This window comes from Cetorhinus maximus, chromosome 14, assembly GCF_964194155.1.
Source record: "Cetorhinus maximus chromosome 14, sCetMax3.hap1.1, whole genome shotgun sequence".
NCBI lineage: Eukaryota > Metazoa > Chordata > Chondrichthyes > Lamniformes > Cetorhinidae > Cetorhinus > Cetorhinus maximus.
The window spans coordinates 41147298-41169764 of record NC_135892.1 but is presented as its reverse complement, the minus strand read 5'-3'; positions in this window follow the sequence as shown (position 1 = coordinate 41169764).

Here is a 22467-nt window from a genome sequence, read left to right as displayed (position 1 = left end):
GGGATTCGAAGTGCAAAATGTTTTAGTTGACGGGCAATATGATCGGCGCAGGCTTGGAGGGCCGAAGGGCCTGTTCCTGTGCTGTACTTTTCTTTGTTCTTTGTTTGTTTGACTGGACAGCACTACTGGAGGATAAAACAGTGGCAAACCAGTGGGAAGCACTAAAAAGAGGGTACCTAATTGTACAAGGTAGACATGTCCCCTACAAAAATAAGAGTGATACTGCCAAATCTAGACCTCCCTGATTGTCTAGAGGAATACAGGGGAAGATCAAACAGAAAAAGAAAGCGTACGATAGGCACAAAGAACTAAGCACTGCAGATAGCCTAGATGAATATAGGAAGTACAGGGACAAAGTAAAAAAGGAAATAAGGAAATCAAAGAGAGGGCATGAAAAAAGATTAGCAAGTAAAGTTAAAGATAACCCAAAGATGTTTTACCAATACATTAATGCTAAAAGGTTAGTTAAGGAAAAAGTAGGACCTATCAGAGATGAAGATGGAAACTTGTGTGTAGATGCAGAGGCTGTGGGAAGGGTTTTGGATGAATATTTTGTCTCTGTGTTTACAAGGGAAAGGGACGACGTAGATATAGTAGTCCAGGAGGAACACTGCGAGATATTGGACGGGATAGTCATAAAGAAAGAGGCAGTGCTCGAAGGGCTGAAATCCTTGAAAGTGGATAAGTCACCAGGGCCAGATGGATTGTTTCTGAGGCTGCTGAAGGAAGTCAGGGAGGAGATAGCAGATGCTCTGAGGATGATTTTCCAATCTTCACTAGATAAAGGGGAGGTACCGGAGGACTGAAGAAATGCAAATGTAGTTCCATTGTTTAAAAAGGGATCAAAGGAAATGCCAAACAATTATAGGCCAGTTAGTCTTACATCAGTGGTGAGCAAATTAGTAGAATCAATCCTGAGAGATAGGATTAATTGTCATGTGGAAAGGCATGGACTAGTCTGGGATGGTCAGCATGGATTTTTTAAAGGAAGGTCTTGCCTCACAAATTTGATTGAATTCTTTGAGGAAGTGACAAGAAGGGTTGATGAAGGTAGTGCAGTGGATGTTGTGTACATGGATTTTAGCAAAGCATTTGACAAAGTCCCACATGGCAGATTAGTCAGGAAAGTAAAAGCCCATGGGATTCAGGGTAATGTGGCAAACTGGATAAAAGGTTGGCTTTGTAACAGGGAACAAAGGGTAATGGTCGATGGATGCCCTTGCGAATGGAAAGTTGTCTCAAGTGGTGTTCCATAGGGCTCGGTGTTGGGACCCTTGCTGTTTGTGTTATATATTAATGATTTAGACATGAATGTGGGGGGCATGATTGAGAAAGTTACAGATGACACAAAGATTGGCCGAGTAGTGGATAGTGTAGAGGATAGTCATAATCTCCAAAACAATATAGATGGATTGGTGGAGTGGGCGGTAAAGTGGCAGATGGATTTTAACATAGAGAAGTGTGAGGTCATACATTTAGGGAGGTCAAACAGTTACAGGGATTACACAATAAATGGGAATATACTAAGAGGGGTAGATGAAGTGAGAGATCTTGACGTACAAGTACACAGGTCCCTGAAGGCAGCAGTACAAGTAGACAAGGTTGTAAAGAAGGCATATGAAATGCTCTCCTTCATTGGCAGAGGTATAGAATATAAAAGTAAGGATACAATGTTGGAATTGTATAAAACACTGGTGAGGCCACAACTGGAGTATTGTGTGCAGTTCTGGTCACCACATTACAGGAGGGATGTAATAGCTCTGGAGAGAGTGCAGAGGAAGTTTACAAGAATGTTGCCAGGGTTAGAAAAGTGTAGCTACGAGGAGAGGTTGGATAGGCTGGGGTTATTTTCCTTAGAACAAAGAAGGCTGAGAGGTGACTTGATTGAGGTGTACAAAATTATAAGGGGAATAAATAGAGTGGACAGGATAAAATTGTTTCCCTTGATGGAGAATTCTGGAACCAGGGGATATAGATTCAAGATAAGTGGCAGAAGGTGTAGGGGGGGCATGAGGAAGAACATTTTTATGCAGAGGGTAGTGGGTGTCTGGAATTCGCTGCCCAAGTTGGTGGTAGAGGCAGAAACTCTAAACTCTTAAAAAGTACCTGGATCTGCCCCTAAAGTGCTGTAAGCTGCAGGATTATAGACCGGGTGCAGGAAGGTGGGATTGGAAAGGACACCTGGGTGTCATTGGGCTGGCATGGACATCTTGGACCGAATGGCCTCCTTCTGTGCTGTAACTTTTCTATGGTTCTAATAACCCATAGACTTAAACAGACACCAGGCAAAGCACATTTTACCTTATCAATTCAAAATGAGAGTTCATTTTAATTTGGTTCCTTTGCTGACACCTTGGAAGGGCTTACAGGCAGCATGTGTCTGACCCACACACAAAAGTCTTTCTATATATACCTAGCCTCCCCTTTGAATGCAAATTCTCATTGTATCACCAGGCCCTTTGAGCTCCACCTCTTCTAACAATAAAACCCCTTTCATAGTACCAATTTTATTAGTAATATAAAGATATTGCTTGGTGTCTCCTAGATAGGTGCAAGATTTCACCCCCAGCCTTTGAATGGTTTATTCAACAAAATGCAAATGTCCCCTCCACCTTACTGTTTACACCTCAAAACTACTACACATCAAAGCACCCAGACTAGCTGGCTTTAATCTAATTAAGACTCACACCCTACTACAAGTGCAATTTAAAATAATTTCCAATAACATTATATACATTAATATATTCATGACAGGAAGGTCAAAGATGACTGAGGGAGGGTGCAGGGTGATAGCTTCAAGCTCCAGGGTCAAAGTAGGAGAGCCCAGGGACATAGATGCGACAGCACAGAGGTCTCCAGACTGCAGGTCGAAGATGGAAGTGCCCATGGTGGTGTGGCCAATGCAAATGGCTCTCCATTTTGTCAAAAGTGCTCAAGGCAGGATTGACAGCCATAAAGACTGTGCTGGCCAGAACTAAGCTTGCCTTTTGTTCACAGTTCACCTCAAGATAGGTCAAGTGTATCCAGTACTTCTGCTAACTCTAGTGCATCTGAAGAGGAACCGGCAGAATGTGGCCCAGGGACAGGCATAAAAATGGTCAGAACTCCAACAAGCGGCACTGGCAGAGAGTCAGGCAGCCCAGGATGCTAGCAACCAGGGGTCAGTGAGTCAAAAGACTCAGAGGCCAGAATTTTTCTGTTGGCGTGCGGGGGCGGGACCCACCTGCCAATACGTAAAATGACATGCAGTAAGGTCGGGCTAGCGTCCTGACGTCGCCACGCGCCATCGTAATATTTTGTTGGGCGGGCATGCAATGATATCCGACGCCTGCCCGCCATTAATTAATGGGCCACTTAAGGCCCGTGAGGCACCAATCGACAGCGATTTTTCGGCGCCCGTGCGATCTTTGGGTCAGCGCACGGGTGGGTAGGACACATTTGCATAAACCTCATCTAAGGGCGGGATAAGAGGGCTCAGTGGGGTAGCAAGTGTGCTCTGCCAAATGTTGATTTTTCAAAGTTACTGATACTTGCGTGTGTGATCTGCAATACTTCAAAACGCATACCAACTGCTTGGACTGGACTCACAACCTTCAGGTCAGCACTCTGCAGTGAGGAATCTTTTTTGGGCCTGCAGGTTTCAGGAAGCCCTCCTTTAACCTGGGAATGGGAGCTGAATTCTCCACTGGAGGCACCTCCTTTGAGGAAGAAAGGAAGGCTAGAAGGGGGAGGAGGCCAGGAGTACACATTTAGCCTCCAGGGGAGCCTCCTTTGGGAGGACAGGCACAGGCACAAGGGGTGCAGGGCCAAGAGGTAGTCCAAGGTAGAAGGGGCTGCAGAAGACACCACTATCCTGCTGCCAGGGTATACAGGCGGCGAAGCAGCTACCTCAATATGTCTGAGGTGCAGTGCCGAAGGAGGCTCCGTCTGTCAAGGGAGACAGTCAACTATATCTGCCAGATGATTGGCCCTGAGATCTCCCCTAACTGTGTGGGTAGACACCCCATGCCAGCGGCTCTAAAGGCCACAGCTGCCCTCAACTTCTATGCCTCTGGTTCCTTCCAGGGGTTGGTGGGTGATCTTTGCGGTGTCTCCCAATCAGCTGTGCACACTTGCGTCCAGCAGGTTACAGCTGCTCTGTTCAGGCATGCATTGATGTTCATCCACTGGGACCAGGCAAGCCAAACACAGCGAGCCAGAGACTTAGCGGCCATTGCTGGCTTCCCCCGTGTCCAGGGTGCAATAGACTGTACACATGTGGCCATCAAGGCACCAGCAGGTGAGCCCGGTGCCTTCGTCAACAGGAAGGGCTTCCACTCCATGAACGTGCAGATCGTGTGTGATCATAGGATGCTGATTCTACAAGTCTGTGCAAGGTACCCAGGCAGCTCCCACAACACCTACATCCTCAGACACTCCCAGGTGCCGAGGCTCTTCAGTGCTCCGGCTCGGCTGGATGGATGGCTGCTGGGTGGCCTCGATGACCTTGGCGGCCGAACTCTGGCCTGTGGAGCCTGAGCTGGCCCCGCCAGCTGGCATCTCCCCAGTCATCGCAGCCTCATCGGATGCAATGGTCACTGGCAGAGGGGCGGAGGAGCTGCCATCCTCAGAGACGCAGGCAGCTGCTGCGCCGACATGAGGTCGCTTCAGACCTCCCTGCTTACTGTGGATGGAGAGGCACCGAGCTGGGAAACTTGATGCCCAGACTATCTCCCACACTGGCACTGACCAGCTGAGGTCAATGCCGATGTGAGAGTTTGCTGGTCCGAGCACATCCCCAGGAAGCCCTGATTGGTCTCCTGGAGGAGCCTCTCCACTAGAATCGCCATTGTCTCCATGGAGGACACATGGCACTCGGCCACGAGATTCATTGTATCGGCGATAGTCTGTGTAGATTCCTCCACCACAGATGCCAAGCCAAGCATAGCCTCATGTAACTCCACCAGATGCTCCCGCACACCCGGCCGCATTTCCTGCATTTGCTGCATCGCGGACAACTCCAGAGGAACGTCATCAGCCACTGACTGAGCATGTGCCTGGTCCCCTGCAGTCCTCCAACTGCTGGTGCCATGGGCACTCTCTGTCTCTGCCAGCTCCTCCAACGACTGTGAAGTGCCCTCACCACTGTGCCCCGGGAAACTAGCCGATGTTCTAATTCTCACCGAGGTGCTAGTATCTGCGCTGGTGCCTGCCTGGCAGAGATGGTGAGACGCTGGTGAGTCTGTGACTTCAGGGCCCTCAGGTGTGAGAGGGGGCCTCTGCTGCTCCTCCTCCCAGCCCTGCTCCACTGATGCTGAAAGGAAGAACAAGGACATTGGATCAGTTAACGTGGAGGTAATGTCAATATGTATCCCTGTCCCCTGGATCATTACGCGCTCATCCTTCCATAAGCAATGGTCAAGCCATGTTGCAAACTTCAATCACTCAACATTCAGCACTGCTATGGCAGTTGGGAGAAAAATGGTGACCTCACTGCTGGGCACACATTCCTGCCCATGGCAACCCAGCCTCACCGACACCGGTGGACCTGGGCACATGGTCCCTCTCCAAATATAGGGCCTCCTGCTCAAAAAGGCTGAGTATCGCCAACTGTGCCAGCCCTCTACCAGTCCTCACCCGTTTGGCTGCATTATGTGCAACCTTCTCCTGAAAAGGAGAGAAGAGCATTGGTTTGTGCTACTTGTACCTGGACTTTCTTCGCGGATGGCCCACACCAACCAGAGTGGAACATTGCGGGGCTCCAATGTCTTCTCGCCCCGCTGCTGCCGAACATTCACACAAAGATAAAAACAGAAATACCTGGAAAAACTCAGCAGGTCTGGCAGCATCGGCGGAGAAGAACAAAGTTGACGTTTCGAGTCCTCATGACCCTTCAACAGAACTAAGTAGAAATAGGAAAAGGGTGAAATATAAGCTGGTTTAAGGGGGAGTGGGGGGGGGAAGAAGTCGGGGGTGGGGGGTTGTTGGGACAAGCAAGCAGTGATAGGAGCAGATAACCAAAAGATGTCACAGACAAAAGAGCAAAGAGGTGTTGAAGGCGGTGATATTATCTAAAAGAATGTGCTAATTAAGATTGGAGAGCAGGATGAGCAAGGTAGCTCTAGTGGGGGTGGGGTGAAATAAAGCATGGGCGGAATACATATAAAAATAATGGAAATAGGTGAGAAAAGAAAAATCTATATAAATTATTGGAAAAAACAAAAGGGAGGGGGAAGAAACGGAAAGGTGGTGGGATGGAGGAGGGAGTTCAAGATCTAAAGTTGTTGAACTCAATATTCAGTCCGGAAGGCTGTAAAGTGCCTAGTGGGAAGATGAGGTGCTGTTCCTCCAGTTTGCGTTGAGCTTCACTGGAACAATGCAGCAAGCCAAGGACAGACATGTGGGCAAGAGAGCAGGGTGGAGTGTTAAAATGGCAAACGACAGGGAGGTCTGGGTCATTCTTGCAGACAGACCGAAGGTGTTCTGCAAAGCGGTCGCCCAGTCTGCGTTTGGTCTCTCCAATGTAGAGGAAACCGCATTGGGAGCAACGAATGTAGTAGACTAAGCTGGGGGAAATGCAAGTGAAATGCTGCTTCACTTGAAAGGAGTGTATGGGCCCTTGGACGGTGAGGAGAGAGGAAGTGAAGGGGCAGGTGTTGCATAGTTTGCGTTTGCATGGTGAGGTGCCGTAGGTGGGGGTTGAGGAGTAGGGGGTGATGGAGGAGTGGACCAGGGTGACACGGAGGGAATGATCCCTACGGAATGCCGCCGGGGGGGTGAAGGGAAGATGTGTTTGGTGGTGGCATCATGCTGGAGTTGGCGGAAATGGCGGAGGATGATCTTTTGAATGCGGAGGCTGGTGGGGTGATAAGTGAGGACAAGGGGGACCCTATCATGTTTCTGGGAGGGAGGAGAAGGCATGAGGGCGGATGCGGGGCAGATGGGCCGGACACGGTTGAGGGCCCTGTCAACTACCATGGGTGGAAAACCTCGGTTAAGGAAGAAGGAGGACATGTCAGAGGAACTGTTTTTGAAGGTAGCATCCTCAGAACAGATGTGACGGAGGCGAAGGAACTGAGAGAATGGGATGGAGTCCTTACAGGAAATGGGATATGAGGAGCTGTAGTCGAGGTAGCTGTGGGAGTCGGTAGGCTTGTAATGGATATTGGTGGACAGTCTATCACCAGAAATTGAGACAGAGAGGTCAAGGAAGGGAAGGGAAGTGTCAGAGATGGACCATGTGAAAATGATGGAGGGGTGGAGATTGGAAGCAAAATTAATAAATTTTTCCAGGTCCCGACGAGAGCTTGAAGCAGCACCGAAGTAATCATCGATGTACCGGAGAAAGAGTTGTGGGAGGGGGCCGGAGTAGGACTGGAACAAGGAATGTTCCACATACCCCATAAAGAGACAGGCATAGCTGGGGCCCATGCGGGTACCCATAGCCACACCTTTTATTTGGAGGAAGTGAGAGGAGTTAAAGGAGAAATTGTTCAGTGTGAGAACAAGTTCAGCCAGACGGAGGAGAGTAGTGGTGGATGGGGATTGTTCGGGCCTCTGTTCGAGGAAGAAGCCCTCAGACCATCCTGGTGGGGGATGGAGGTGTAGAGGGATTGGACGTCCATGGTGAAGAGGAGGCGGTTGGGGCCAGGGAACTGGAAATTGTTGATGTGACATAAGGTGTCAGAGGAATCACGGATGTAGGTGGGAAGGGACTGGACAAGGGGAGAGAGAAGGCAGTCAAGATAGCGAGAAATGGGGCAGGAACAGGCTGACACAATCGGTCTGCCTGGACAGTCCTGTTTGTGGATTTTGGGTAGGAGGTAGGAGCGGGCCGTCTGAGGTTGGGCGACTATCAGGTTGGAAGCTGTGGGAGGAAGATCTCCAGAGGAGATGAGGTCAGTGACAGTCCTGGAAACATTGGCTTGATGTTCAATGGTGGGGTCATGGTCCAGGGAGAGGTAGGAGGAAGTGTATGCGAGTTGACGCTCAGCCTTTGCGAGGTAGAGGTCAGTGCGCCAGACAACAACAGCACCACCCTTGTCAGCGGGTTTGATGACAATGTTAGGGTTGGACCTGAGAGAACGGGGTGCAGTAAGTTCAGAGAGTTCTTCTGAAAATGGCTCTCAGTCACCAACCTCTCCATGGAGGAAGCTATGAGCTCACAGCCTTGATTCAAACATGGGCAAAAGAGCTGAACTCCTGAGGTGAGGTGAGAGTGACTGCCCTTGACATCAAGGCAGCATTTGACCAAGTGTGGCATCAAGGAGCCCTAGCAAAACTGGAGTCAATGAGAATCAGGGGAAAGCTCTTCGCTGTTTGGAGTCATACCTAGCACAAAGGAAGATGGTTGTGGTTGTTGGAGGTCAGTCACCAAACCTCCAGGACATCACTGCAGGAGTTCCTCAGGGCAGTGTCCTAGGCCTAACCATCTTCAGCTGCTTCAACAATGACCTTTCTTCCATCATAAGGTCAGAAGTGGGGGTGTTTGATGATGATCCCACAATGTTTAGTACCATTTGCGACTCCTCAGATACTGAAGCAGTCCATGTCCAAATGCAGCATAACCTGGACAATATCCAGACTTGGGCTGACAGTGGAAAGTAACATTTGCACCATACAAGTGTCAGGCAATGACCATCTCCAACAAGATCGAATCTGACCATCACTGCTTGACATTCAGTGGTGCTACCATTGCTGAATCCTCCACTATCAACATCCTGGGGGCTTATCATTGACCAGGAATTGAACTGGACTAGCCATAAAATACTACGTCTACAAGAGCAGGTCAAAGGCTAAGACTCCTGCAATAAATAGTTCCACCAGACAGGACTCCAAACACAATCAAAGTATTTTTATTTTTGGATTGATGCAATTAATAAGTTACTTGAGATGTTAAAGTCACCAATGATCTCTCTTCAAATGATAAAATGATACATTTCCCACTTGAGGTTGGTGGTCGGAGTTGAATAGAGGGCAAGAAAGTGGGGGAGGGGCAGTTTCAGGGTCTTCTTTCCATGTGAATCTATTATGTTTTTCCTCTGGAGAATATAGAAAGTGTTTTTAATACAGGCATTTCCACCATGCCCCAGGGTCACTTGCAGATGCCAAGGAAAGACATTTGTCCTTTGATGTGCTTGTAACTCTGTTCCTTTTGCTCTTCTTTTTTTGTATGTTGTTTTGCCCTACTTGAGCTGTGTGAGCCTGGAGCTTTGGAAAAGGTTGTTCTTAGCACTTGGTTCATTGATGGATAAATCTTAAATCCTGCTAACATCAGCAATGTGGGATTCATGGGACTTAATAGGAAAGGAATTTACATTTTATGGGATTGATTTCCCTCTTAGCCCTTTCTGCCCACCTCTGCTTTCTGAATGCAGCAACCAATAGGCCGAGGCCCAAAGATCATGCTGTTGGGAAAAAGTGTCACCTACTTGTTGCCCCCGAGGTCCTCAGTATGCTCCAGAGTCCCCAGCTATCCTTCCCATTCTGTCATGATAATCTGTGATTGTGGTAGTGGATTCCAGTATTAGATACTATATGGTACTTTGCACTAGAAATGGGGTCACCTGGCCTAGGGAGTTGAAGGTCAGATAGCACATGTTGGAACCTGTCTTGAAGGAATTCAGTTACTGCAGATATACGTTCACTTTAGGACAATGTGTTATCAATAAAGTAGCTCAGCTACAATGTCAACAGCCTGTGTGCATCATTGAAACAAAAAACAAGACAAGTTCTATGCCAAACTCCAGGCACCTATCCTCTGTTTGGGCCTACTATGGCTTGATAAAGGGGAAATTGAGGTTGTGTGGAGGACTGGGAAAGTCTCTCCAGCCTCATATGCAGTTGCTGGCCTGGTACAGCCAATTGTAAAAATGCAGCACAGTGCAGTGAAGTCAGAGACACTGATGCAAAGGCTCTCCACCCTGTTCCCTCTTTGCTGTGCCTTGGAGCTGAGGATTCCTTTGGGGCAACAAAGAGGAAATGTTCTCCAGTATATGGCCCGCAAAGCTCCATGGTACACATGTGTGGCACACAGAGACAGATGCCTGTCACATTTGTCAGAAATGTCTCATAGTGCTTCATGTAGAACAAATGACAGTTAAAGTAGAACACAAATTTCAGTAGAAAATCAACCCATTTAACAAAGACACAGCAATAAAACATAAATGTGATCTGCAGCACTTTATACAGGGTCATGAAAATGTAATAAAACTCCCCTGTTAACTGTCGTTATTGTGAGTTGGCCGATAGCATATTAAAAATCTCCTGGTGTGCATGTGCAACTTTCCTGTTTGATCTTGCCTATCTGTTTGCTGTGTCCCTATATGATCTTCGAAATTCTCCTAAACCCTTTTAATGTATTTCTCATGTAAATTGGATCAAGATGGTGAGCCCGTGCAGGTTTATTAACTTTTAATCGTCTGTCTTTGAACAATGTTTTCTGTTTCCTGCATTACTGGATTACAGTTTAAAACATAAAAGCAAAGCTTCAAAATACATTTCATCATGATAGAACCACTTCCTCCACTGGAGTAGCCAGTAAAAATTGGCAGTATTTCTGAGCAGCACTGTGACCACTATCACACTGTCCTTTCACCCTTTGAGCCTTAGTATCCTGTTCATAGTAAAAGATGTAGAGATTAGAATTAAATTTGTGCAGACTAAATCCAGATTCAACATGCCAAAGTCTGTTCCTCGTCATATTTGTCATTATTTTGTTAATATTTTCTTTAAGTATGCTTCTTTCTTTAAACTATGTTCAAAGACAAAAGGGGAAAACAGGGTAATCAGGGCATGTAAACATTTTGCTGCCTCTTCATTTCAGCATGCAGCACAGTTCAAAATGCGCCACTGACAGGCTCCAAGCTTAACAGGGGGCCCAGTAGCTTGCGTGGTTAGTACATATTTCAAACCCTTAAAACCATCCTGCTCCTCTTACAGGGAAGCTGCTTATCTATTGAAGCTACTGCAGACTGTGGAAGATTTGGGTAGAAGCCAAAACACAGAAAATAGAGCAAAAGGCAAGAGTGAAAGGGTTCTGAGGTTTTCTGATGCAGTGCTGGAGGCATCAGTACAGAAGATGGTAAGGAGGAGAAATGATCTGCAGGGGCCAGGGAGCCCTCAAGGCAAATCCTGAGAAACAAATGGAAGCAGGTGACCAGAGAGGTCAAGTCCTGAAGTCTGAGGGCATGGCAGCAGTGGTGGTAAAAATTCAAAGCTCTCACATAAGTGGTCAAGGTCATTCAACACAACTTTGTATATCCCCTACTTACCGCACCGCCAACCTGTCAGCTTATCCAGCAAGAGATGGGCATGCCTGCATCGCCTAAGCCATCTGGAGGAGATGGGGTAGGCAGGATGCAGATTTCAGGTTACTATCAGGCCAGCCATGATCTTATTAAATGGTGGAGCAGGCTCGAAGGACTGAGTGGCTGACTCCTGCTCCTTGTTCAAGTGTTCGTATGTGTATCATGGGGCCAACTGAGACTTGTGTCTGTATCGAACAGTGAGGGTGATGATGCTATGTTCCTGCCTTATGCCCCCTCTCAATTCTCACCTCATCCTGCTATTTGGCATGTAGTGCAAGCTGCAGATGCTGTGACCAAGGTCACCTTGCTTCCATTTCCGATCCCCTTGCAGATTTTTTACTTTCAAATACCCAAGAACTATAAGACCATAAGACACAGGAGCAGAAGGAGGCCATTCGGCCCATCAAGTCTGCTCCGCCATTCAATCAGATAATGGATGATCTGATAATCCTCAACTCCACTTTCCTGCCTTTTCCCCATAACCCTTGATTCCCTTACTGATTAAAAATCTGTCTATCTCAACCTTGAATACACTTAACAATCCAGCCTCTATAGCCCTCTGTGATAAAGAATTCCACAGATTCACCACCCTCTGAGAGAAGAAATTCCTCCTCACCTCTGTCTTAAATGGGCGAGCCCTTACTCTGAGATTATGCCTTCTGGTCCTAGAGTCTCCCACAAGGGGAAACAACCTCCCAGCATCTACCCTGTCAAGCCCCCTAAGAATCTTTTAAGTTTCAATAAGGTCACTTCTCAATTTTATAAACTCCAATGAGTACAGGCCCAACCTACTCAACCACTCCTCATAAGAAAATCCCTCCATACCCAGGATCAGCCTAGTGAACCTTATCTGAACTGCCTCCAATACCAGTATATCTTTCCTTAGATAAGGGGACCAAAACTGTTCACAGTATTCTAGGTGTGGCATAACTAGTGCCTTGTATATTTTTATACTCCATTCCCTTTGAAATAAAGGCCAACATTCCATTTGCCTTCCCCGTTGCCTGCTGAACTTGTATGCTAGCTTTTTGGGATTCATGTTCGAGGACCCCCCCAAATCCCTCTGTGCTGCAGCTTTCTGCAGTCTTTCTCCATTTAAATAATATTCAGCTCCTCTATTCTTCCTGCCAAAGTGCATAACCTCACATTTTCCCACATTATATTCCATCTGCCAAGTTTTTTGCCCACTGAGTTAACCTGTCTGTATCCCTCTGTAGACTCTTTGTGTCATCCTCATCGCTTGCCTTCCCACTTATTTTTGTGTCATCCGCAAACTTGGTGATAGTACATTCACTTCCCTCATCCAAATCATTAATATATATTGTAAATAATTGTGGCCCCAGCACTGATCCCTGTGACACTCCACTTGTTAAAGGTTGCCATCCTGAAAATGCCCCCCTTATCCCAACTCTCTGTCTTCTATTAGTTAGCCAATCCTCTCTCCATGCTAATATACTACCCTCAACACCATGGGCTTTTACCTTTTTAAGTAGCCTAATGTGTGGTACCTTATCGAATGCCTTTTGGAAATCCAAATATATTACATCTGCTGGTTCCCCTTTATCTATCCTGCGTGTTACCTCCTCAAAAAATTCTAATAAATTTGTCAGGCATGACTGCCCCTTCATGAAGCCATGCTGAATTTGCTTATATTCTGCATTTCTAAATGCTCTCCTATTACATCCTTTATAATGGACTCTAACATTTTCCCAATGACGGATGTTAAGCTAACTGGCCTACAATTACCTGTTTTTTGTCTCCCTCCCTTTTTGAATAAGGGTGTTACAATGGCATTTTCCAACCTCTGGGACTTTTCCAGAATCTAAGGATTATTGGAAGATTACTACCAGTGCATCCACTATCTCTGTAGCTACTTCCTTTAATATCCTATGGTGCAGCCCATCAGGTCCAGGGGACTTATCGGCCTTTAGCCCCATCAGTTTCCCTAGTAATTTTTCTCTAATGATAGTTATTGTATTTATTTCCTCCCCGCCTTTTACCCCTTGATTATTTAGTATGTTTGTAATGCTATTAGTGTCTTCAAATATGAAGACTGATGCAAAGTATTTATTCAACTCCTCTGCCATTTCCTGGTTCCCCATTACTATTTCCCCAGCCTCATTCTCTAAGGGGCCTATGTTCATTTTGGCCTCTCTTTTCCTTTATATACATTTAAAGAAGCTCCTACTGTCCATTTTTATATTACTTGCTAGTTTACCCTCAAATTTATTTTCTCCCTCTTTATTGTTTTTTGGTCATCTTTTGTTGGTTTTTAAAACTGTCCCAATCCTCTGGCTTACCACTAATCTTTGCCACATTGTACATTTTTTCTTTCAATTTGATACTATCCTTAACTTCCTTGGTTAACCATGGTTGGTTTATCCCCTTCCTATTATTCTTCTTCCTCACTGAGATATATCTTTGTTGTGAATCATGAACTATTCTCTTAAATGACCTTCTTTTCTGCTAAACTCCTTTCCCAGTTCACTCCAGCCAGCTCTGTCCTCGTTTCTTTGTAATTAACTTTATTTAAGTTTAGCACAGTTGTTTCCGATCCAAGTTTCTCACTCGCAAACTGAATGCTAAATTCTGCCATGTTTTGGTCACTAAGGGATCTTTTACTCTGAGATCATTTATTAAACTTGCCTCATTACGCATTACCAGATCCAAAATAGCCTGATCCCTTGTTCGATCCACAACATATTGTTCTAGGAAACTGTCCAGAATACACTCTATGAATTCTTGCTCATGGCTACCTCTGCCAATTTGATTTTCCCAATCTACATGAAGATTAAAGTCACCCATAATTAATGTACTGTCTTTTTCACATGCCCCATTATCTTATTTGTTCTCTGTCCTACAGTATAACAGTTAGGGGGCCTATAGACTACTCCCACCAGTGTCTTCTTCCCCTCATTATTTCTTACCTCCACCCGTATGGATTCTACATCTTCTGATCCGAGGTCATTTCTTGCTATTGTACTTATTCCATCTCGTACTAACAAAGCTACCACACCACCCTTTCCTTCCTGTCTATCTTTTCGAAAGGTCAAATACCCCTGAATATTTAGTTCCCAGCTTTGACCTTCTTGTAACCATGTCTCCGTAATGGCTATAAGATCATACCTATTAACCTCTATTTGTGCCATTAATTCATTTACTTTGCTCTGAATACTGCATGCATTTAAATAAAGAGCCATTAATTTTGCCTTTTTACCATTTTTTTCCCCTTTGACCCTATTTGCTGCTTTTTTTTATGTTTGTACACTCTGTCCCTTCCTGTCACACTCTGGGTATCATTAGCTAAATAGCTGCCCTGCAAAGCTGCCATATCCTTTTGCTTTGTATCCCCTCTCCAGAACCCCCCCCCTATTTAGTTTAAAGCCCTCTCTGCAGCCCTAGTTATTCGATTCACCAGGACACTGGTCCCACATGGTTCAAGTGAAGCCCGTCCCACTGGAACAGCTCCTTTCTACCCCAATGCTGGTGCCCCATGAGCTGAAACCTATTCCTCCCACACCAAACTTTGAGCCACACATTTAACTCCTTGACTTTCTTTACCCTATGCCAGTTTGCCTGTGGCTCAGGTAGTAATCCCCAGATTATTATCTTGGAGGTTTTGTTTTTTTTAACCTATCTCCTAACTGTTTAAACTCTTTCAGCAGAACCTCCTTTCTCGTCCTATCAATGTTGTTGGTTCCAATGTGGACGATGACAACTGGACCTCTCCCCTCCCACTCCAAGTTCCTCTCCAGCCCTGATGAGATGTCCTTAACCCTGGCACCAGACGGGCAACACAGCCTTCGGGACTCACTCACGGCTGCAGAGAACAGTATCTATCCCCCTAATTATACTGTCCCCTACCACTACTCCATTCCTATTTCCTTCCCCCTTGAATGGCTCCCTGTACCATGATGCCGTGATCAGTTCGCTCATCCTCCCTGCAGTCCCCACTCTTGTCCACTCAACTTGCAAGAACCTCATAACTGCTGGACAGTTGCAGGGGCTGAGGCTCCTCAAATGCTACCCCCTGGGTCCCCACACCTGCTTCACCTGCAGCCACACCCTCCTGTCCCTGATCACAGACTAAGTTTGAGTTACTCAATCTGAGAGGTGTGATCGCCTCCTGGAGCAAAGTGTCCAGATAACTTTCCCCCTCCCTGATGCGGTGCAAAGTCTGCAGCTCGGACTCCAGCTTCTCAACTCAGATCCAAAGTTCCTCAAGCTGCAAACACTTACTACAGATGTGTTCACTCTGGATTACCTTGGTGTCCAGCTGTTCCCATATGCTGCAGCAGCAACACATCACCCATCCTGGCATCATTATCGTGTTTTACTTGGTTTATTAATTATTTACTCTAGTATCCCTGCTCTTTACACTTGAAGAATCCCCCACTCTTTACACTTTACTGTAACTGCTGCCTGGCCAGCCACTTCAGCCTCATAAGGAAAGGCACAGCCACACTTGGGCCGGGATTTTCTGTGCCCGCCAGCATCAGGCATGTTCAGTGGCGTGAGCAGACAATATGGCGCGATTGGCTTCACAACGGTGTGAAACCAGTTTGCGATCATCTGCTCAGTCCACCTCAGCTGGAGTGCTGGGGGAGACGGTGGCATAGTGGTAATGTCATGGGACTAGTAATCCAGATACCCAGGCTAATGCTCTGGCGATATTGTGTTCAAATCCAACCGCCACAGCTGGTGGAATTCAAATTCAATTGATAAATCGGGAATATAAAGCTAGCCTCAGTAATGGTAACCATGAAATTATCGTTGATTGTCATAAAAACCCATCTGGTTCACTAATGTCCTTTAGGGAAGGAAATCTGCCGTCCTTATTTGGTCTGGCCTACATGTGGCTCCAAACCCACAATGTGGTTGATTCTAAACAGCTCTCAATGGAGGGCAATTAGGGATGGGCAATAGATGCTGGCCTTGCCAGCGAATCCCACATCCCATCAACGAATAAGAAAAAACAATGCCCTGTATAGCTGAAGTATTAGCTCTCTATTTTTGTATTCAATTCCCCTCAAATAAACAATAACATTCTATTAACTTTCCTAATTACTTGCTGTAACTACATGCTAACCTTTTGCGATTCATGCACTAAGATATCCAAATCCCTCTGCATCGCACAGCTCTGCAATCTCTCACCATTTAGATATGCTTCTTTTTTTATTCTTTCTGCCAAAATTGACAATTTCACATTTTCCCACATTATACTCCATTTGTCAGATCTTTTTCTACTCACTTAAATTATCCATATACCTTTGTAGCCTCCTTGTGTCCTCTTCACCTAACTATCCTACCTATCTTTGGATCATCAACAAATCTGGCAATCATACCTTCGGTCCCTTCATCTGAGTCATTAATATAAATTGTAAAAAGTTGAGGCCTCAGTACTGATCCCTGTGGCACACCACTCGTTACATATTGCCAACCAAAAAGTGACCCATTTATGCCTACTCTTGTTTCCTGTTAGCTAGCCAATCTTCTATCCATGCAAGTATGTTACCCCCTACACTATGAACTTTTATTTTCTGCACCTTTGATGTGGTAACTTTGCAAATGCCTTATGAAAATCTAAATACAGTACATGCACTGGTTCTCCTTTATCCATAGCACATGTTACTGCTTCAAAGAGCTCCAATAAATTGGTTAAACATGATTTCCCTTTCACAAAGCCAATGTTGACTCTACTTGATTATCTTGATTTTATCTAAGTGCCCTGCTTTCATGTCTTTAATAATAGCTTCTAACATTTTCCCTTAGACAGACGTTAAGCTAATTGGCCTGTAGCTTCCTGCTTTCAGTCTCCCTCCCTTTTTGAATAAAGGAGTTACATTTGCTATTTACCAATCTAATCGAACCTTCCCAGAATCTAGGGAATTTTGTAAAATTAAAATCAATGCATCAACTATCCCATGAGCCACTTCTTTTAAGACCCTGGGATGAAGTCCATCAGGATCTGGGGATTTGTCAGCCCGCAGCTCCAACAATTTGCTCAGTACCACTTCCCTGCTGATTGTAATTTGGTTGAGTTCCTCCCTTCCTTCCATTTCTTATCAACATCCTGGGGGTTACCATTGACCAGAAACTGAACTGGACTAGCCATATAAATACTGTGGCTACCAGAGCAGGTCAGAGGTAAGGAATCCTGCGCTGAGTAACTCACCTCCTGACTCTCCAAAGCCTGTCACCATCTACAAGGCACAAGTCAGGAGTGTGATGGAATACTTTCCATCTTCTTGGATGAGTGCAGCTCCAATAACACTGAAGAAGCTTGACACCATCCAGGTCAAAGCAGCCTACTTGATTGGCACTCCATCCACAAACATTCACTCCCTCCATCACCGACACACAGAGGCAGCAGTGTGTACCATCTACAAGATGTACTGTAGAAACTCACCAAGGCTCCTTACACAGCACTTCCAAACCCGCAACTGCTACCATCTAGAAGGACAAGGGCAGCAGATACATGGGAACATCACCATCTGCAAGTTCCCCTCCAAACCACTCACTATCCTGACTTGGAAATATATCGTCATTCCTTCACTGTCACTAGGTCAAAATCCTGGAACTCCCTCCCTAACAGCACTGTGGGTGTACCTATACCACATGGACTGCATCAGTTCAAGAAAACAGCTCACCACCATCTTCTCAAGAGCAAATAGGGATAGGCAATAAATGCTGGCTTAACCAGTGATGCCCACATCCCATGAATGTATAAAAAAATATTAGAGCTAGTTCTGGGATTTTACTTGTTCACACTTGCATCCCAGTGAAGTGAGGGTGGAGGTAATGGAAGAGCTTGCCTTAATCTTTCAATTCTCCCTAGATACAGGGATAATTAAGTTTGGATAATTATAACTACTCTATAATTCCTGCACCTCTCTGTAATTTCCTTTCAAATTTGTTCCTCAATACCCTTTCCATCAGTTGGTGGCCTATAGACTATACTGAGCAATGTAATTGCACCTTTTTTGTTCCTTATTTCTAGCCAAATAGATTCTGTCCTTGACCTCTCTGGGACATCCTCTCTCTCCAGCACTGTAATGTTCTCCTTAAAACCACAACCCACCCCCTTATCTTCCTTTCCTATCTTCCCTGAATACCTTGTATCCAGAAATATTTAATAACCAGGCCTTCTCTTTTTGAGCCAGGTCTCTGTTATAGCCACAACTTTGTAATTCCACATGGCAATCTATGGCTGTAAGTCACCAATCTTATTTACTACACTCTGTGCATTCACATGTAACAGTAACCTTGATTTAGACTTTATTACTTTCTCCCTTACTCTGACCCTACCTAATAACTTACTATTCCCTACTCTAGTGTTATCTATCTCTCCAAGTATTCTGTACATCTTGGTATTCATCTCTGATATTATCTCCTGGTTCCCATGCCCCTGCTGAGTTAATTTAATCACTCCCCATTAGCACTAGCAAATCTTGCAAGCAACTCAGTCCCTGCCCTACTTAGGCGCAACCCATCCGGCCTGTACAGGTCCCAATGTCCCAAGAATCCAAAGCCCTTTCTCCTGCACCATCTTTCCAGCCACACATTCATCTGCTTTACCCTCCTATTTCTATACTCACTTGTACGTGGCACTGGGAGTAATCTAGAGATTACTACTTTTGAGGTCCTGCTTGCTAATTTCCTACCTAGCTCCCTATATTCTGACTGCAGGACCACATCCCTCTTTCTGCCTATGTCGTTTGCACCAATGTGGATCACATCTGCTGCCTGTTCACTCTTCCCCATCAGGGTGCTCTGCAGCCACTCAGTGACATCCTTGACCCTAGCACCAGGGAGGCAACACATCATCCTGGATTCATGTATGTGGCTGCAAAAACGCCTGTCTATTCCCCTAACATTTGAATCACGAATCACTATTGCTCTTCCAGTCTTCCTTGTCACCCTCCCGTACAGCTGAGCCACCCGAGGTGCCATGGACTTGGCTCTGGCTGCATTCCCCAGATGAACCATCACTTTCATCAATATTCAGAAAGGAATATTGGTTGGAGAGTGGGATGCACTCCTGCATAGCTGCCTGCTGGCCACCCATCCCCTCTCTTTGTGCATATTCTTAAGCTGCGTGGTGACCACATCTATAAATATGCTATCCACAAAGCTCTCAACCTCAGAGATGCGTCATAGTGATGCCAGCTGTTGCTCAAGTTTGGAAACCCAAAGCTCAAGCTGCTACATCTGATGACACTTCCTGCACACATGGTTCCTTCACACGAGAAGTGTGAAGCACAGGATGTGCACCCTAGAGGTCAGAGCAGCCCTTCCAATCCTCTACCAATTAGTTAATAACCTTGCTACTGCTAATAAACCTTTCCCAATACTAATAAACCCTACTAATACTCAATACTCATTACTAGTTGTAATAAACCTTACTTAAAAAAAGGATAAGATTCACCAGCTACTGACTCGTTACTTGTCATTAAGACTTAGGCCGGAATTTTAAGACCCCGTCACCGCGGGGACGGGCTGTAAAATGCAGCGAGCCATTCTAAATGCCATTGAATTTGATAAAACTGTAAAATCCAGCTGGTGTAAAATTACGCCATTAGCTTTTTAAAACTTATTTTTATCTGCCAGTTGTTGGGACTCAATCGCTAAGCAGCAATACTCACTAGCCATTCAACTCCCGACTTCCCTGTGGTGTACATTTGGGTATTTTTTCCCCAAACTCCGCTCTGGACTCTGCTCCTGCCTCTGTCCCAAGGTAATATTACTAATAAACTTTACTGCTACTAATAAACCTTACTACTATTCATAAATTAATCAATTTACTTACTACTATATTTAGTCAATTTGAATTCCTAATTTCTGAGTGTCTAAAGAGAAGAATGCTCAGCAACCAATCACTTGTGCAAATATGATGGGCCGAATGGCCTACTTCTGCATGGTAACTATTCTGTGACTTATCCAATTTCCTGTGACGCATGTTTTAATTTTCTTTGGAGATCTTCCGTTGGTCGCACAATGATTCTCCTGCTCTCGCCGCCACTCCTGTTATCCCTGTTTGCTCCTGCCTTTCCCGCTGGTCTCACAATGAATTTTAAAGGATTGTAGCACCCTCAGACAACCACAAATTACTCCATTGTGGTTTCAGCCTCCACCTATTGTACATTGGGGGTTTCTTTGGCTTTTTACACGATTTCTTTGGTGCTTTGTGAAGTTTTTCTATTGCCCTCAAACTATAAGATGCCAGCCTCTCTGCAAAGCAGACAGTCAAACCACAGGTGCAGCTCCTCGTATCCTCACCTATTCCTGGCTGCCCACCCGATGGAAAAAGAAGAAAAAGCTTCATATGGACATTAAAAGACTAGCAGAATGGGCAGACAAGTGGCCAATGGAATTTAATACAGAGAAGTGTGAGGTGATGCATTTTAGCTGAAGGGATAGGGAGAGCCAACATAGACATAATGGCACAGTTCTAAAGAGTGTGCAGGGACAGAGGGACCTGGTGGTTCATGTGATTAGGGTTTTTAAGATGGCAGGACATATTGAGAGAGTGGTTAGCAAAGCATATGGAATCTTAGGCTTCATATTTACTGTGGAGACATTGAATACAAAAGCAGGAAAGTTATACTGAACCTTTATAAAGCATCGTTAGACCACAACTAGAGTGCAGCATCCAGTTCTGGTCACCACACTTTAGGAAGGATGTAAGGATCTTTGAGAGGATGCAGAGGAGATTTTCCAGAATGGTTCCTGGGATGGTGGGGGTGGGGGGGAGGGGGGGTTTAGTTACAAGATTAAGTTGGAAAGGCTAGAATTGTTCTCCTTGGAGCAAAGGAAATTGAAGGGAGATTGGATAGAGGTATATTAGATTATGACAGGTTTAAATTAGCTGGACAAGGAAAAACTGTTCCCATTAGCTGATGGTACAAGAACTAGGGGACACAGATTTAGATTTTGGGCAAAAGACACAGGGCGAATGTGAGGAAAACCTTCTTTTGCCCAGCGAGTGGTAATGACCTGGAACTTGTTATCCATGAGTGTGGCAGATGCAGAAACAACCAAGGATTTGAAAAGGGACCCTTGAAGGAAATAAACCTAGGCTGAGTGAGACTGAGAGAGTTTTTTGGGTGCAAGACTCCAGAATTAAAGAATCTTAGAACCGGGAGAGTTATGATCTGATAGGGCTATGCTAGAAATGCTAGTGACATCTATGTTGAACTGGGAGTCAACAACCATGGGACTGTTGGAGGAAACTTGAAGGGACAACCTGGCCAGAAGCAATTCCTGATAAGTATCTGACTTGAGCTTATTGGGGGGTGCAAGTTAAATGGGCGAAGAAGGAAAGTTGAATTAAGAAATTCAGGGTGGCAAAGTGGCAGCTAGGTAGGGTGGTGGGTGGGTGAGGTGGTGGGGTGGCAGGTGGGTAGCATGGCAGATGGGCAGGTGGCATGCATAGGGTGGAAGGTGGGTGAGTGGGTAGATGAATTGGCTTCCAAAACAAAATAAAAACAGAATTACCTGGAAAAACTCAGCAAGTCTGGCAGCATCGGCGGAGAAGAAAGAATTGGCTTGTCAGGTCGGGCGGGGGAGCGGAGACCTGTGGTGGGGATCAGTCAGGGGAGTGTGTTAGTCAGGTCAGGTCAGGACGATGTGGGCCAGCGGGGATGGGGGAGTCAGGTGGTGGAGGCTAGTCAGGTCGGATTGGGGGTGTGGTCAGTGTGAGTTACTGGGCAGTCAGTTTTGTAGTTACCCAGGAATTACACTAGAAATTTTCTGTCTAATATTTCCTGGGTAACTATCCAGTTAAGTATATTGGAAACCAGTGGTGTCTCCAACTCTAATTTGGACTCAGGAACTTTTTTTGGAGGATCCAAAGAAGCAGAGGAATTGCCCATCAGAAGCTCAAACATCCCAGGTAATTCCTATGGAGTCAGTGTGTTGGTGTTACGACCGGGATGGGAGAGTGCACGAATTATCAAGCTCCCCTACTCCGCAGTCCGTACCATTACTTTAAATGTTTAATTTTTTCATCGAAATGGCCAATTGTGTACCTATAGTTCTAGTGCCCAGAAGAAAAGAGACTCTGACCAGGCTTCTTTCGAAAAAACTCAGAATGATTAATTTATTTTAAAACAAAACTTCTTTTAAAAAGTTGCAAGTTCTGGCTAACACACGATTATAATCAGAAAGTATAACTATC